At 45.6% G+C, this 18,086-nt stretch overlaps 1 long non-coding RNA gene across 1 annotated transcript; it reads right to left on the reverse strand.

Annotated features, from left to right (window-relative positions):
* Positions 1–10,100: 10,100 nt before the first annotated feature.
* On the reverse strand, positions 10,101–12,142 carry LOC126036683 (uncharacterized). Its single transcript, XR_007505227.1, has 3 exons — positions 12,111–12,142; positions 11,125–11,259; positions 10,101–10,312 (listed from the first exon to the last, which is right to left on the reverse strand). It is a non-coding gene; the product is annotated as an uncharacterized LOC126036683 (long non-coding RNA).
* Positions 12,143–18,086: the final 5,944 nt, after the last annotated feature.

Below are 18,086 nucleotides of genomic sequence, written 5' to 3' on the forward strand. Positions count from 1 at the left end.
ATGATAAATCAGCTAAAAAACTAATGAAGCAAGGACAGAAACCTTTCAATTAGTGTGGGTACAGCTTTTGAGCTTAGTACCTGGAATGCTATCGGAACCTCCCTATGGGACGAAATTAGTGACGGGTCTAAAGAAGTTAAAGATCTTGTAACTTTATGGAAATTGATTAAGACAACTCTAAGAAATGAAAGCAGATCGTAAAGCGTCTGCGTCTGCTTTTGCTGCTCTCTCTCTCCAACCGCAAGCGAAAGGGAAAAGCGGGGAGAAAAACATAATGCAGCGAGAGAGACTTTTTGGAGCTTGTTCGCCTACTCTCGTGCCCTTGACTTCTGCTCCACTCCCTGGGACTGCCGATATTAATCGGCCATCCGACAGTTCCCAAGCCTCCCTAACCGTACGATTAAAGGAAACCCTACAGAATCAGGGAGTGAGTAAAAATCTGCCTACGAAAAACCAGCCCTCAGATACCACCGTTCAACATGAACAAATTATACCTAGCATACACCCTGATTCAAATAATGCAAACAAGGACTTGGCTACTCTGATAATAGAACAAAAAGAGACAATGTTAGAATTGTTAAAGGAAATGGGGAAAAGAGACGGGGAAACCAACCGCACCCGTGACAGACGCGGAGCCGCCTGTAATAGCCGCTGCAGAAGAAAGGCAGAGACATTGGAGGGGTGTAATAACAGATGCCATTATAGAAGGGACTATGCTCTAAGCATTCCCAAGTTATTGCATCAAATGGACAGAAAAAATGGGAGGTGTTTGACTGGAAGGTCATTGAGAAATTAAGGAATGCTGTGAGTCAGTACGGAATCAAATCTGCGTTAACTCACCAAATACTGCAATTCATTTTTTCTGCTGATACGCTGATACCTCAAGATATTAAACAGCTAGCACAGTTGATTTTGACACCCGCCCGAATGTTAGTGTTTTTCTGGCAGTGGGAGAAGCTCTGTGATAGGGAACAAGCAACATCACGACAACAAACAGATCCCCTATGGGGAGTAACCATGCAGATGCCGATGGGTGCTGGACCCTTCGCATCAGGGAACGCTCAGTTACAATGTGTCACTGAGGTTCATCATCTATCACAGATCTTGGCGTATCAAGCTTTTCTTACCGTACCAGACAATATGTACAGCCATGCTTTTACCCAGGTGAAACAGGAGAATACAATTTATGACCACCCTGACATGAACGAGGGCATGAAAGAAAACACGTTCAAAATACTCGCTTTTGAAAATGCTACTGAAAAGACACGCAAAGCATTGTGTAATTTGCCGAAAAATGCAGACATCGTTGATATGATAGAATACACGGATCGATCAGTGGACTCACAGAAAGTAGCCTATGCTGCCACAGCTCTCCAAGGAGCTACAAAGAAACACAAGGCCAGTAAGACACCCTTGGTCAAGTGTTCTAACTGTGGCAAACGTGGACACATTAGGAGCAAATGTACAGGTACTGTTAACAGTAAGTGCTGCAACAAGTGTAAGAAAGATAACCATACCACCAAGAATACAGGAAGAAGGGAAACTTTACACCGACCGCGAAGGCCCCTCGCGCGACGACACAAATGCAAGGGGCTTGAGCTGCCAGCCCTCAGGCAGCCTCGCAACCACCAGATCCGCCACCGCAGGAAGCTCCAGAGTGGATGTGGAAACCGCAGTCAACATAAAGGGACCATTGGGGTTTGGACTTAGTGCATTTTTAATGGGGCAATCTTCAACAGCTCTAGAAGGAATTCTGGTGCTCCCAGGGCTTATTGATGCAGATTATTGTGGGACTGTGAAAATTATGATTCATGTTTTAATCCTTCCTGTTTCTATTCCTAAAGGTACCAGAATAGCACAATTAGTTCCATTCAGGTCGTGTGTTCCGAACACAGGTGAAGTACAACGTGGAGATGGTGGATTCGGCTCCCCAGGGAAACCGCAGGTATACTTTGCCATGGACACAACAAGAGGTAAACCAGAAAAGGTAGTGCAATTGGAAGGGCCCGATGGAGTTGTTGTCAAGAAACCGATGACAATCAATACAGGTGCTGATGTTATGATTATTTCACAATGCATTTGGCCTCCATCATGGCCATCGATCAATCCAAACTTTGGTATTGCAGGGATAGGGGGCACACAAGCCACCTTAGTAAGTCAGCTACCAATTACATTTGTGTTCCCCGATGGTGAACACATTACGACGTGTCCGTATGTCATGACTACCCCAACTGAATTGTTTGGCCTCGTAGGCCATGATTTATTGAGCCAAATGAAGGCAATGTTAGTGACGCATCCTTTTTAGGAGCGGTCACTGAGGGGTAGCCGATTCTGAAAATTAACTGGAAAACAGATGAACCTGTTTGGATTGATCAGTAGCTGCTAAATTCTGAAAGGCTACTAAAAATACAAGGGTTAGTTGAGGACCAGTTGAGAGCGGGACAAGTTGTTCCTTCTACTAGTCCATGGAATACATCAATATTTACCATTCCCAAGAAAAGTGGGAAGCGGAGACTGTTACATGATCTCAGAGCTGTGAATGTGGTGATGCACAGTATGGGAGCCCTGCAGCCAGGTTTGCCATCTCCAGTTATGCTTCCAGAAGAATGGGATTTGTTAATTATAAATCTAAAAGATTGCACCCAGATGGCGCTGAACGGTTCGCCTTTTCGGTACCATCGATTAACAAGGCAGAACCCTATAAGAGATACCATTGGGTCGTGTTACCGCAATGAATGCGCAATTCCCCCACGATGCGTCAGGTGTATGTGGCCTGGGCATCAGAGCCTGTAAGAAAGCAGTTACCTCAGTAACTTGCCACAGGATGAGATTTTAACTCAATTGCAGGACATCTTAAGCCATCGCGGAGTAATAATCACTCCTGAAAAGGTGCAAAAGGCAGCACCTTGGAAGTATTTGGGGTGGCACATAAATGCTAGCAATGTTAAACCTCAGAAGGTTCAAATAACATGAGAAATTTCAATGTTACATGATGTCCAGAAGCTTGTGGGAGATATCCAGTGGGTGCGGAATCTTTGCGGTATCACTAATGGCAATATGACCCCTCTGGTAGAACTCTTGGGTATGAGAACACTGTGCAGATGAGAAACGGGAAATGACAGAGCTGACCAATTGGTTGCAGCGCCACGGGAGCCTCCTCCAGGGAATCGTTTTCAACAAAGCACGGCAATCGCATGCGTTCTTGCACCAACCCGCTAGGATGTTAGCAAAGCAATTTGACTTACCACTTACTGATGCCCAAGGTATCGTTAAAGCATGCCCTGATTGTCAAAAGGAAGGGCTCGGCTTGGGCTGTGGGGTTAACCGACGAGGTCTTTTGCCATTGCAGTTGTGGCAAATGGATTTCACCCATGTCATGTGGTTTGGTGCAAAGCATTCTGTGCATGTGTGTATTGATACCTATCCTGCTGCCATGTGGGCCACGGCACGAACTGGAGAAAAGGCCTTACATATTGAATGACATCTTCACGCTTCTTTTGCAGTACTGGGTGTGCCTCAAGAAATTAAGATGGACAACGGCCCAGCCTATGGTTCTACACGATTTGCTCGATTTTGTAATTTGTGGGGAATTCACCACGGTACTGGTATTCCACATCTTCCCACAGGACAGGCTATTGTCGAATGGGCCAACCAAACCCTAAAAGAACATGCTGCAAAAACAAAAAGGGGGAACCCAGGGCTTACTCCCAGAGGAACGATTGGCCAAAGACTGATTTGTGCTAAATTATCTTAGATTGACAGGTGATCACAAAGACCCACCAATGGTAGTGCATCATGTTCTTTTACAGGCAGAAAGGACGCAACAAAGTACAGGAATCATGGTAATGTCTAAGGACCCAGAATCCAGGAAATGGTGCAGATCAGCAGAAGTAAAACTTACTGGGAGATCCTTGCTAAGTGGGACAAGCCATGGCTTCGCACTGATGCTGGACCCGGAATTGTTCCAATGGCGACTGGCACGGCACCGGCAGGTGCTGGAGCCACTGATCTGACAGATTCTAACTAATAGAGTATTACTAGTGGACACGGAGTCCTTCAGAGAGGTTTTCAGAACAGCGTGCCTTATTGTATATAGAACCTGCTTTAGGTAAAAAGTGTGTAAAGCATAATTTGATTAAACATAGTGTGATTACGGGAAGACAGTGTGGGGTAAAAGTTAGTTAAAGCCAAAATTAGGGGTAAGGTCTATTTCCATTATTAACCTGGGAACGAGGTTGATTGTGTTTCCACAGATACAGGCCCACGATGGACTCCTGTTCGATTTGCATGACCATCATCATCTGGAGCATCATAGATGATGTGGCAATATGAATACTACCTCAGCCAAAAACTAATGTATAGGTCACCTTGGCTAACATAACAGGTCAAGATTCTCTGTGCATCGCAACTGTATCGTAAAGCCCATGAACCAATAGACAAGATGGCTATGACTCGTGCAGCGCGCCTGGCCAGCGAGCGCATGCGTCATAGATTGCAACCGAGGCGGACTTTTGGCACCCGCTGGCCACGTGTGCTAAAACCCGTTCCTCTGCAAATGTATAAATACCGGGATTTTCCGAAGAGCATCGGGCTGGTGTACAGTGAGGCCATCGTTGCCTCTGTGGGGACACCCACGGAAAGCTGGCACCTACCGATTGCTGGGCTGAGTTCGTGGAGCAAGATGGCACAAGAATGTATAGATGGTTCATTTTCCTCATGGTCTGGGTCATTAGGGGTAACGGGTTGGCTCAAAGAATTATGGGCATTATTGTAGTTACTGTGATTTTAACTATTGTAATAGTTTTACCTTGTTCAGCTTATTAAGGAAAATGGCATCCCAAGTTATTAAGCAAGCCTGGATTGCTCAAAAACAAAAAGAGGGAGAAAGATTTAAACGGAGACCTACAGTGGATTCAACCTTGTTGTGGTATTACAAATACAGACTTACAGCCGCTGCTGGATTTATTGTGGGGCAGCGGTACCTTAACTTCTACAAGACAACTAAGTGCACTGGGATGGCAAGCCTTGGCAGCAATTGGACAAAAAAAAAAAACCAAAAACAAAAAACAAAAAAACACAACAAAAAAACCCCATCACATCATCCATGTCTGGCAGATACGTTCCTGATTTACCCATAAATTTGAAACCTTATGCTGAGATTGATAGGGAACACACTGACTGTAGTAAGCAGCATGACAGTGACACCGGTGATTGATCCACATCGGTTAACACCATGGGACAGTAAGAATGTTTGGGTGTCACTAGCTAAAGCTATTAATCAAACCTCTTTTTGTGTGCTTATGTATTTTATTAGGTATAATGTTGTTTTTACTGTGTTTAATTAATTGTGTTCACAGATCTTTGCAAAGGGCAATACAGCAGGTGTTAAAATTTTACCTCAATCTATATACAAACAAATAGATTGGCTGAAGAAACATACACAAAGATCCAGCAAGAAACTAGTTGGTTTGATGGAGTGTTACAATCAATATTCGGCGGGATAACACTATGGGTAATGTCATTGATTAAGGAAGCCTTATGATGGTTGGGTATATTGATATTAATCTGTGTAATAGTTAGAATTCCGTATGGGTGCATGATAAAAGGAGTCTCAAAGCTGACACACCAAGCTCTACTCGCACAAAAAGAAAAAGGGGGAATTGTTGGGAATTGGCTTCATGAAAAAGGACATGGGTCTATAGAAAAGCTGTGCGAGCAGAGTTCTGTGTGAAAGAATGTCAGTTTGAGCAGCAAGACTAGGCCTTGGCCGAAAATAGCTGGCTTTGCTGATATCAGGAGAAAAACAGGGACAGTGTGACCTTGGCATAACTTCATAAGTAACTTTTGAAGAAGTTCCCATGAGAAAGCTACGAACATGCGTAGCTGCAAATCACAAGTGGGTGTGTTTTAGTAATGAATAAACATTAGCAATTTGCCATTGTTGTCCAGGCCCATTGCCTTTTCCAGTCTGGCCCATTTCCAGCTTGGGGGTGCTCTTAGGATTAGTCTGGAGGCAAAGATCACACTGTTGTGCGATCACACTGCCTCACCGTGGCGTATAAATTCCTAGCCACAATTTCTCCTATCAGATGATTATACAGGGCTTCTGTTCCCCAATGTCTTTTCCTATGTTCCTCCCCTATCAAATGCCATAATAAGCAAGAGGGAACGATTAGCTTTCCCTGTGGGGTATGAGCCCACCCCTCTTCATTATATGACCCTTCTAAACCTGTAATGAGCTTTTGATCTTCCTTAGTGTATACTGGCTTACCTTCTAGGGAAATCCACCTATCAGGAATTAAGGCCCCTTCTGTTTTTACCTGTGTTTTGGCCACTTGTTTTGCCTCTCTGTCCGCCAGCTCGTTCCCTTTTTCCAAATCTGAGCTCGCTTTCTGGTGTGCCTTAATATGCATAATTGCTACTTTCTTAGGGAGCTGGACAGCTTCCAGTAACTTCAGAATTTCTTCTGCGTGTTTGATATTTTTCCCTTGAGAACTCACTAGTCCTCTCTCCTTCCAAATTGCTCCACGTGCGTGTACAACTCCAAAGGCATATTTTGAGTCTGTATAAATGTTCACAACTTTGCCCTGGGCCAATTCCAGGGCGCGGGTTAGAGCAATTATTTCTGCCTTCTGTGCGGAGGTGTTCCTGGGCAAAGCCCCCGATTCTATTACCTCTTGGCTGGCAGTGACGGCGTATCCCGCGTGTCGATTACTGTTTAGGACGTAACTGCTTCCGTCTGTGAAGCGAGTTTCCCCGTTTTCCATGGGGCCGTCTTTCACGTCTGGGCAACTGGCGTACGTTGCTTCGATGGTTTCCAAACGGTCACGATGTACCGGTTCTCCTGTGTTCCTGCTGAGAAAAGAAGCTGGGTTGACAGTGTTAGCGACTACAATCTCCACGTCATCCCGCGCTACCAATATAGCTTGATATCTCAGGAATCTTTGTGGAGAGAGCCAGTGTCCGCCTTTTGCTTCCGGTACTGCTGATACTGCGTGAGACACCAGAACAGTCATCTTCTGGCCCAGAGTAAACTTTCGGGCTTCCTGTGTATTTAGTATCACAGCCGCAACCGCCCGCAGGCATCCAGGCCAACCTTTTGCAGTCGTGTCTAACTGCTTAGAGAGGTAGGCAACTGCCCATCGATACGGGCCCAGGTTTTGTGCTAATATTCCCAGAGCAATGCCCTGCTTCTCATGGGAGTAAAGAAGAAACAGCTTACTCGCATCTGGGAGTCCTAAGGCCAGGGCCGACATCAAAGCCTTTTTCGGTAGCTCAAAGGCTCGTTCGGTCTCCTTATTCCACTCAAGGTGTTTCTGCTTAGTGGCTGTCAACGCATACAGTGGTTTAACAAGCAATCCGTAATTATAGATCCACAATCGGCACCACCCTGTCATTCCCAGAAAAGTCCATAACTCTTCTACTGTCTGAGGTCTCCCAGTTTGACATATTGCCTCTTTACAGGCCTGTCCCAAAGGTCTTTGTCCCGCACTAATTTCATAGCCCAAATAATTCACTTTGCCTTGCATTACCTGTGCCTTTTTCTTGGATACCCGGTACCCCTGAAGTCCCAGGAAATTCAACAGACTCGCCGCCCACGTCGTACAATCTTTCTCTGTTTTGGTGGCGATCGGGATATCATCCACATACTGCAACAGCTTCCCCTCCTCAGACGGGGTTTCCCAGGATTCCAAGTCTTTCGCAAACCGATTGCCAAAAACGGTAGGCCTATTCTTAAATCCTTGTGGCAAGGCCGTCCAAGTGAGCTGGGTCTTTCGACCGCTCTTGGGCTTTTCCCATTCAAATGTGAGTAAGTTTTGCCTGGCTTCATGGAGAGGGAGGCAAACGAAAGCATCCTTCAAATCTAAAACACTAAACCAAGTCAATTCAGGTGTTAGTACGGTTAACAGGGTCTATGGGTTCGCCGCTACCGGGTAAAGATCTTCAGTTATCTTATTCACCGCCCATAAGTCTTGGACCACCCAATATGACCCATCGGGCTTCCGAACAGGTAATATAGGGGGATTGAATTCAGACTCACACTCTTTTAATAGTCCCAACTGCAAAAATTTTTCTATCACCGGCCGGATTCCTTCTCTGTCTTTCTTCTTTAGGGGATATTGTTTAATTCTTACCAGCTTTTGGCCTTCCTTGATCCTAACTTCAACAGGTGGAACACTTTTCGCTCTTCCAGGTGCATCGGTAGCCCATACCCCCGGGTACACTTGCTTTAAGATGTCCTCATTAATGATTCCTTCTAGGGGGAGACTGGTTAAGGTTAGGCTCAATATTTGAATATTTTGCTGATCTTTTACCTCCAGAGTAATTTCTCCCTTCTTGAATACAATTTTTGCTCCCAATGGTTCCAACAAGTCCCTTCCCAAAAGGGCCTTTGGGGAGTTCGGCATATATAAAAATTTATGAATGCCCCACTGTTTTCCTAATTTATATTCTAAAGGTTTACAAAACTATGCCTTTTCACTTTGGCCAGTCGCTCCTTTCACCGTGACATAATCATTCCCCGGGGCATCAAAGCCTGATTCAAAACCGAGTATGTTGCTCCTGTATCTACCAAAAATTCTACCTCTTGTTCTGTTTTCCCTAGCTTAATTATAACCAGTGGATCCGCTAGGGTAGATTCCCCAGGTTCTCGTCAGTCTCCCTTCACAGAGGCTACTGTTCTTCCTGTTTGAGCCCTCTGATGCTCCTTGTTCCCTGGGCATTCCCTCTACCAATGACTGAATTTCTTACACAAAGCGCATTGATCCTTGCCCAGTCGGGGCAAGTCTCGTCTAGGCCCTCTTCCCCTTTCTTCCCGAATAACAGCCATTAATTTCCTTTGTCCTTGCCTATATCCTTCTTCTCTGTTACTAAACACCCTCCGTGCTTTTGTGGTACAGAACAGAGATGTAGCAAGAAAGGAAAAAAAAGAAGGGAGGGAGAACAAAGGGAGAGAGACACAAAGACTGGAAGAAGGACAAAGGGATGGCAGAAGAAAAAAATAGTGATAGGCTACAGGACAGAGATGGAGGAGTTCCAAAAAGACACAGGGAGCATGACAGAACGAGAGTGAGAAACACGGGACAGAGCAGGACAGCACTGGAGGAAAAAACAACTGTGATTGATAGGCTGCGAGAGAGACATGGAGGAAGAGAGAAAAGAGAAGGGACAGCTAGCTGGAGAGGGGGATACAGTTAGAAAGGATGGAAGAGGGAAGGGAACAGAGAGAAATACAGAAAAGATGGCAAGAGGAAGCAAGGCAGAGGGACAGCAATAGAAGAAACAAGGGACAGGGATCTGGACAGATGAAGAAAAAAGCAGGAGAAACATACAACATGATACGATGGGACAGAAAGTAACACAGAGCGTCAGATGATAATAATGACAAGAGATAGAGAGAGACTATGAAAAGCACAGGAGGTTGGAGAGAGAGAGAAGACATGAATGAAAAGAGTAGAGAGCACCACAAAGGGTCAGGGAAAGAGAAGGACAACAGAATAAAAAAACCCCTCACATATTACACACATGTTATCCACTCATCAAGCCCATTTCAGAGTTACACAGTACCTCAGCCCCTTTAAGAAAAGTAACACATGCGCCCGAGCCCATTTCGGTGCCGCACCACGCCCGAGCCCATTTCACGGTTCTCTACCTACAGCTCCAATTTCAAAGTTCTGCAATCACTAGAGGAAGGAATGCACCCCCTTTCCATTAACCCAGCAGCAGCTACATTTACCTCAAGGTATCTACAACTCGCCCTTGGATGCCTAATTCCAACAGACACTTTCACTTACTTCAACAGCTAAGTTTACCTATGGGCACTAAACGCCCATGCTTCCCTCTACGCTTCCCTTTGTGATTGCCATTAGTACTGTAATTCCCACAAGGACACATAATTACCTGTCTTTTTTACATTTTATTTTTAGTGCTTCATTTGGTCCATTACTCATTCCACATAGATTCAGCTATGTCAGTATTTCAATCCAATTCTACAATGTACTTTTTCTACAATATATAGAAAAGCCTCACTCGTCAAATATTTGACACTATTAGATTTAGTCCTCTTTTAATCACTATTTTTACAAATACATGTAAACTCCAAAAATTTAGCATTACCTGAAGAAGAAATGCCACTATTTAGTACCTGCAATGCTCTACGGAGTGGTCTTTTCCACATACCTCGCTCCCATTACATACATCGCTGCACATCCAGAAGTTTTACTCCCTGAGGTGACATTACCGCCATGATCCCTGTTCCCGGGCACCAAACGAGTGACCTCCAATCATCTTGACAGACCGTCCACTTCCACACCTCGACACAAAACCAGAAATTGAAAAATATCATTACATCACAAGCTACAAAGAGCAACCAAATATTTTACAAACCCACCACAGACAAATACAGTTACACTCACGCACTTCACAACCCTGGCCTACTCCATGCTGGCCATCTAGTCCAACTCCCCCCACAAAATCCTCAACTGTCTTCCAAAGACCATCCACCAAACAACATATCTCTCTGTGCTGACTGGCAATTACCAGGTTCCAGGGGAGCGCTCCACAGGAACACCGTTCCCGGGAGCCTTGGGAAAAAAAAAAAAAAAAAAAAAAAAACAAACAAAAAAATTGCCCTGCCTTTGAAAACCCAGGCCCGAGGCAGACCCCAGTCCAAACATTGGCGATCAACATTGCCTCATGGAGCAGCTGGGACCAGGGAAAAGAAAAAATAAATGGGGCAGGGGAGGACACACCAAAAACCAACCCAATATCCCAGCTGGGGTTTTTTATTCTAAGTTTGGGGTTTTTTTCCTAATTCCCTGAAAAACATCTCAACTCTACATCCAACCTGAAAGGAAAAAAAAAACAAAAAGGCTTAACCACAGAACCCTACAAGGTTAGAGACATTCACAACACACCACTCGTTCAGATCACATGAACGCCAGCCCTCACTCTCAACTCATCCATCATACCGCCCACAGGCCTCAAGAGGCCGTCACCCCGTCTGCAGCAGCAGGGGCCTCAAAAAAGCACCCTACCTGCAAAAACCCAGGCCCCAGCCCAACCTCCTTCCAACCAACCTCCCCACAAACTGCCCTTCTGTTACACCAACATTTCAACACGCACCATCATCTCCACCATCCGTGCATTTTCAACCCGATAATTAGCTTTCACAGTGCCACGTGTCACAGTCGAACCTCCGTAGCGCCATGTCACCTAAACGCAAGGTTCTTTCAAGCACCTCTCGTGCCCTGTCATCACCTGCAAAAACAACACACAAAGCTTGTCAACAGACACTTCATCCTCGAGAGAGAAGTCCTCCACCACTCCCCTACCCTGCTTCCCACCTATTCCAAAAATAACACAGCCTCACAGCCAGTGTCCTCCATGACACTTGAAAAAACCAGAGCATCACAAACACAGAGCTGTCCCAAAGTTACCGATCGCTCCAAGACCCATCACGCTGCTACTTAGACCTCAAGGCCTTGACCATTTCTAGAGACTTGCCACAAAGCATCTGCATAAACAAGATGAACACCATTGCCCAGTTCCTGCCTTACTCAATGCTAGTTCACAGTCCAATTGCGATCCCCTCAACTCTGCATGCAAAGAGCCCGAAGTCATTAAACCTTCTACGCTGCCTCTACAATGCCATACAAGACACACACAAACATAGAGCCATGTAATTCACATGCAAATGTAATGCCATACAAGGCAGTACTCTTACCTCAGTCAAGGCAAAACAACTCAGAGCCTTGCCATACCAGACAAAACAGAACAGGGCCAATGCAAGAGACTCTCACGTGACAGTCAATACAAGTACAGACCAAAACAATACAAAACCAATACAGAACCATAGAAGGCAAGGCAGTCTCAGGTGGCAATCCATACAAGTACAGAGCACTGCAATACAAAACACAATGCAGGGCCAGGCAATGCGAGACGGTCTCACATGACAGTCGATACAAATACACAACAAAACACCACAGGGCAAAGGCAAATACAGACCAATACAATGCAAGAAAACTGCAAAACACAGCAAAGCAAAGCAGTCTCATAGAGCCACCGGATGCATCTTCCTTCAGAGTCCACTCACGGACTCAACTCCTTACAGTGCTCTGCTGCCTTCCCCCATCGCTCTGTGGGACACATCCTGTCCCTCCACATCTGAAAAAAAAAAAAACCCCAAACATATTGAATGAGTCACCTGGATGCAGAGCAAGAGCTTCACAACTCCAGAGGTCTTGATTCCATCTACAAAGACCATCTGGAATGCAGCTACAGCCTGTCATTTTAAAAACAACAACAACAAAAAAAAACAACACACAACCAAAAAACAAACAAAAAAAACAACAAAAAAACCCAACACACACACCCCCCTGCCCACTGTAGGGTTCAATTATATGGAACTTAGTTACTGGCCCTGAAAGTAGCTCATGGTCGCAAGAGAGTTCCAGACACCTTTGAAGGCTCTGAACAGAACAAACAAGAAGACAGAAGAAGAAAGATCCCAATTAGAAAAACACAGGTGCACATTCCACGATAAAGGGAACTTGGCACAACCGACCTCAATTCAGGGGCTTATCTCGACCAGTTGGACTAAGACAAGTTTTGCATGCTCTAACATAGCCAATTATATCCTGTGTGTATGCACGTGTACAGAGCGAGTATAACTAACTGTATCTTATGTTTCTACGCGTGGACAGTATCGATGTAACCAATCACCGCTTACGCTTGTGCGCGTGGACACCACATGCTTGCGTGCAGCAGCCAATCAAAGCTTCTAAACAACTTAGAGAGTTGTGTAAGAATGATCAGCTAAGCTCAATAAAGGGGCGACTTTGATCATCATACTGGTGTTCTATCATCCGGGCCCCGCACGGAGTAACCCTAAACCCTACACCCCACCAACCAAAAAAACCCAGGGCCAAACTTGGAGCCCATCACGTGCAAGTCTTAACACCTTAGAGACTCAAATCCGCTTCACTGCCCCTCAACAACCCCTGCCACACGGCTCCAATTGTCTCCGTGAAACACTATCGGCACGGCTGTCCGCGCAGGCCGCTGATGGCTACTCGAGCCGAGATGACTGTACAACCCTCGCCTAAACGGTCTAGGCACATCAACGTTTCACCCGTAGACTCTTATCGCTGTTCCACCTACCCCTGACTCCACACCCCCCCAGGCAGAGCAGCTCCAAGCCAAGCACACCGTGTGCAGAACGTCACCACGTGGAACGCCACCAACGAGGTGATTCAACGAGAGAGAAAACTCTCAGCAAGAAGAATGACCCCCGGACGGGAGGCGCCGTCGGGCAAGATGACCTACGGGGCCGCAACCGCGAGGCCAGGAGGCTCCACAGCAGACCCAGAGGAGTCAAACGGAGCGGCCCGTTACAAGACAGCACTGTCAAAACCCAGACGACAGATGCGCCAGAAGCCTGGCGTCGAGACCTAAGGATGTCAGGATGCGGGGAAGAAGTCCCACTCCGAGAAAACGGACGGCTAGAGAGCAGAGCTGCCGATGCAGGCTGAAAAAATGCTGCCATAGAGCACTGACCGGAACCCGCCAAGACCGATCCATGCTTTAGAGCTCCGAGCACAAGAAAAGAAGCACCCGATTGGCACCGGGCCAATGAGTAAGAGCATTCAAAACCCTAGGGACAGCACCCGAAGCGCATGCCTCGCTCCTCTGGCGCAAAGCGCGACAAGGACATCGAGACCCGAGGAAGGTCTAAGCGCACAAGACAGACTACACAAACTACACGCCACCGCGGACACGGGCTGGAACTGCCCTGCCCGGCACACACGGGTCTCGTGCTGAAAAGCAACCCGCTCCCTTCTCCTGCGCAAAGGCGACTGCTTTGGGACAGCCCTCTCTCCTGCGCTAACTTTAAAACTCCTCCCTGCTATTCCCAGCTTTGTCCCTTCCTCTCAGCCTGGTCCCTCAACTTAGCTTTCAGAGGGCTGAGGGTCCAAATCCATCCTCCACAAAACCACACGGGCTAACTGGGATGTTCCTCAAGGGGAACATTGCTCTTCAACATCTGCAATGAAAAAAACAAACACAAACAAATCAGAAAAGGGAGTAAGCATCCCGCTGGCCAACGCCAACTACTTCCCCAACTCCCCCCTCCTCACAAGTGCCACCGTGTTCACTTCCCCGCTCATTCCAGACTCAGACCCTGCAGCCATCATCACTCGTGGTATCTAAGGTACCGAGAGAAACCACGTTAGCGTGGCACTCGTGAGAAGCCATCGGCCCCACACTCCTCCTCGCTAATCCACAGCTCACCTGAAACGCTCATCCAATTCAAAGATAGCCCACACAGCACCTCCACAACAGAAGGTAAAGGCTGAACCGAGCAGCCCCATAATACTTTGCTATTCAACACCGACCCGGCCGACGACCGCCTCACCTTCTCGGACCGCTCACCGGCATGCAGCTTTTCGGGAGACCTTATAGCAGACTTCACGGTACGTAAAGGGTGCCTATAAGAAACCTGCAGAGGGACTTTTTACAAGGGAGTACAGCCATAGGACAAGGCGGTAACGGCTTTAGTCCTAAGGAGGGTACATTTAGTTTAGGCGTTAGGAAGACGTTTCTCACTAGGGGTGGCGAGGCACTGGAACGCGTTGCCCAGAGAACCTGCGGATGCTCCCTCCCTGGAAGCATTCAAGGCCAAGTCAGATGGGGCTTTCAGCAACCTGGTCTTGCGGACGGCGTCCGTGGGGGAGGGTTGGAACTAGAGGATCTTTATGGTGCCTTCCAACCCAAACCATTCTACGATTCTATGACATTCAAATCCAACTGCAAAACTCCTCTGAGAAGGGCTGGTGAACCCTCCTCCCTTTCCCCAGCAGTCCCAAAACTTAAGAAACCCCTTTTCTTCTCCTCAACTGTCAGGAAAGGAACCCCACTGCTTCCTGACACCTCCTGCCCTCAATCTGCACTCCTGAACCCCCTTCAGTGGCTACTCCTCAAGAGCCGCTCTTCTGAGCAACATCCCAAATTCTGGGGGCACCCCCTAACCTACAGCTCCCCAGAGACTCTGAGCTCTGCTACATGCCCACAAAAGAAAGTCAAGTCCCAAGCCTTGTAATCTACGAGGGGCCTGCCACCAGCTGCAAAGATTCTAAGGACAACGTGGCATTCTGCGGGCAATGAGGAAAGGCACCCCAAACCCTGAAGGGCACTGTGCCTCACGGCCCTTCTGCTTTCATCAGTAGTACTAAAACTCCATATACAAATACATACAAGATGCTCACCCTAACCCCTGCTAAACAATGTCACCATCAGTCCCGTTAAGAGAGATAACAACTTACACAGCAGAACTGTTAAAAACCCAACGTTCCTTCTTCAATAAAGTTGGGAATTGCAGGAAAACACAATGCATGAAGAATAAAAAAAAAACCAAACAACAAAAAAACCCCCAAACAATGCATACTATTAAACCATCTTTCTACCCCTGAACTGATGCAGAAACTGACACTAGGCCTAGTAGATGTAGAAATAGAACGTATGTTTAGACTCAGTGTATTGCTAAATAAAAGACTCAGGAATTTGTTAGAAGGTTAACAACTGCCTCTGTAAGTTGACTTACGTAGACAAGCCAAGGACATAAAGCACAAGATTCCTGTGTCTGTAATATAAGACAAAATAACATGCCCTCTTTGAGGAGGTATTCTGTTTGATAAGAAAATATGTTCTGTCTCTTGTGGTGACTGAGCCAAAAGCTAGGTGATAAGCAGAGAAGTTGTTTGTGGGGCCCAGAAGGGGATCGTACTGCGCAAACTCGTACAACAAAGTTCAAACAGCGGACAAGTGAGGAAGACTATGGAAGACCACCAGAGGACTCCAGAAGACCACCGAAGACCTTCAACACGCATGCATAAAGGACATTTACATATGCTAATGACTTCTCAGAAAATCAATGAATATGTATATTATTTCTTAGAAATTTTATGAATATGTATGTAAGGCAGGTATTTAACCTATACAATTAGTCCCAGCCAGAAAGCACATTTGGAGGAGCGATCCTCCATTCTTCCAGCGCTGCAATAAAGAATACTTAACTCCATCACTGAATGCTCATTTCGAGAAACAGAACACTTGAAACAAAATTACTGACCTGAAAAAAAGAAAGGGGGAAAAAAAAAAGCTGCATACAAGTGTGTCGTGGTTTCAGCCCAGCCGGTAACAAAGGACCACGCAGCCGCATATCATGTCTGAATAAATGTGAGTTTAGTAGGTGTATAGGTAGATACACATTCAGAAATGCACAAGAACTGAAAGGAGTAATCTGTAACTGGTAGACTAAGAACACTGCAATAGCATGCAATGTAAATCAACATGCACCTATAGGGAAGGGAAGGGAAGTACAGAAACATTCTTCTGGATTTAAAAAAAAACAAAATGCAGCAATGGTAGGAAAAGGTACTTGGAATGGCCACTTTCAATCCACTGAAACGACGTCTGCAACAGCAGTAAGAACACTGGCAAACTACCTTCTCTGTTCCACAGGGCCTTGAAACCCATACGCATTGTCTGTTGCCAGTTGCCATTAGGAAACAAAGATATTAAATAGGGCAAATCAGAAATAACTTGAACCAATCCCTCCCACCCAGCTATAAACCAGGACCATATACAGCCCTTGCAGACTACACAAGATCCTGTCTCATTCCAGCCACATCATTAGCATAAGCTGTGCAAACCCATGCAAATCAACAGGTTTTCCAGGCATAAAAGCAGACTCCAACAGCAGTTAAGCCACTTCTTACAACTGACAATGTCATACTTCCATCACTGATTATAGCACAAGAACAAAAGAGAATGGGTCTTTATTGTCCTTCATGAACTTGAGGGGCTGCAAGAAACCAGTGAAGTTACAAGCCTGGATTCTGTAACGTCGCTACCAGCATAATTTCCAGATCAAAGATCCGGCCTCCTGTTAAGATCATCAAACATATTTTTGAGTTCGGAGGACAGGTCATCACAACACTATGTTAGGTAGAGTATAAAACCTTATCATCAGATTCTCAGCTAATTTAAGTCAATGTATTCTGTGTGTTCCGCTGAAGTCAATGAAACTAAACACACTATCATAGGAAAGAGATATTTCAGCACGCCTCAGACCTGGAAAACTATCTTGAAAAATGCCCGTAACTTTTAAACACAAATTCTCTGCACTTCCCACGATCTCTCAACAGCGAGCATTAGTAAGACCCTAACAGTTACTTGCAACGTATTTCTTGCATAGCATTCATTTTTATTTTAATTTTAAAAGGGGCAACTAATACATAAGATTTTTGCAGCTACTCACAAAAATCAATAAGCAAAGACATTTGTTCCAAGACTTAAATTTCTTGTCTAATTTAAAAAACTAGCAAAGCTCTGTAAAGTAAAATAGATACATTTACCTACTAATGTAGGAAACTACAGACAAACTTCAGGAAATGACCAAAGGTGCAGAGGATAGGCTAATGCCTATTAGCATTAGGTAGAAAAACAAGGTAGAAAAGGTAGAAATGCCTATTAGCATTAAGGTAGAAGAAGAAGAAGAACAACAAAAAACCCCCAGAAGTTCTACAGAAAAATGAGTGAGCAGCCCACAGCACTGGCAGACAACAGATTTTTTTATCCCCGCTTCCTCCACCCCTTCTTCTTATCCCCCCACCCCCGTCTTTTTTTAAAGGAAATAATTATTCTATTCTGAAACATATTGTCAGTGATGCAGTTGAAGCCAAAAGTTTAAATGAGTTCAGGAGAGGATTAACCGAATTCTAAGACATGTGCCAACACAACCGCTATAGAAAGCATCTGCATCACGGTGAAATGCAAACAGCTACTCTGAGAACGACACATTATTCTTCACTAAATTTGCCTTTTACCCTGTTGTATAGTTACTAATGTTGAAAAGAGTCACTGCTGTGCAAGAAACTAAAACTTACAGCGCTTCATGCTGGGAGAGAACTGTGGCCCATCAGCTCGTGGCTGTGAAGCCTTACAACTTAACACGTTGCAGTTGCACACCAACAAGTTCTGAGGCGGACTGCTGACTGTATTCAATAGTCACAGCTTATGTAGGA

The sequence above is a fragment of the Accipiter gentilis genome, unplaced genomic scaffold (assembly GCF_929443795.1).
Source record: "Accipiter gentilis unplaced genomic scaffold, bAccGen1.1, whole genome shotgun sequence".
Taxonomy (NCBI): domain Eukaryota; kingdom Metazoa; phylum Chordata; class Aves; order Accipitriformes; family Accipitridae; genus Astur; species Astur gentilis.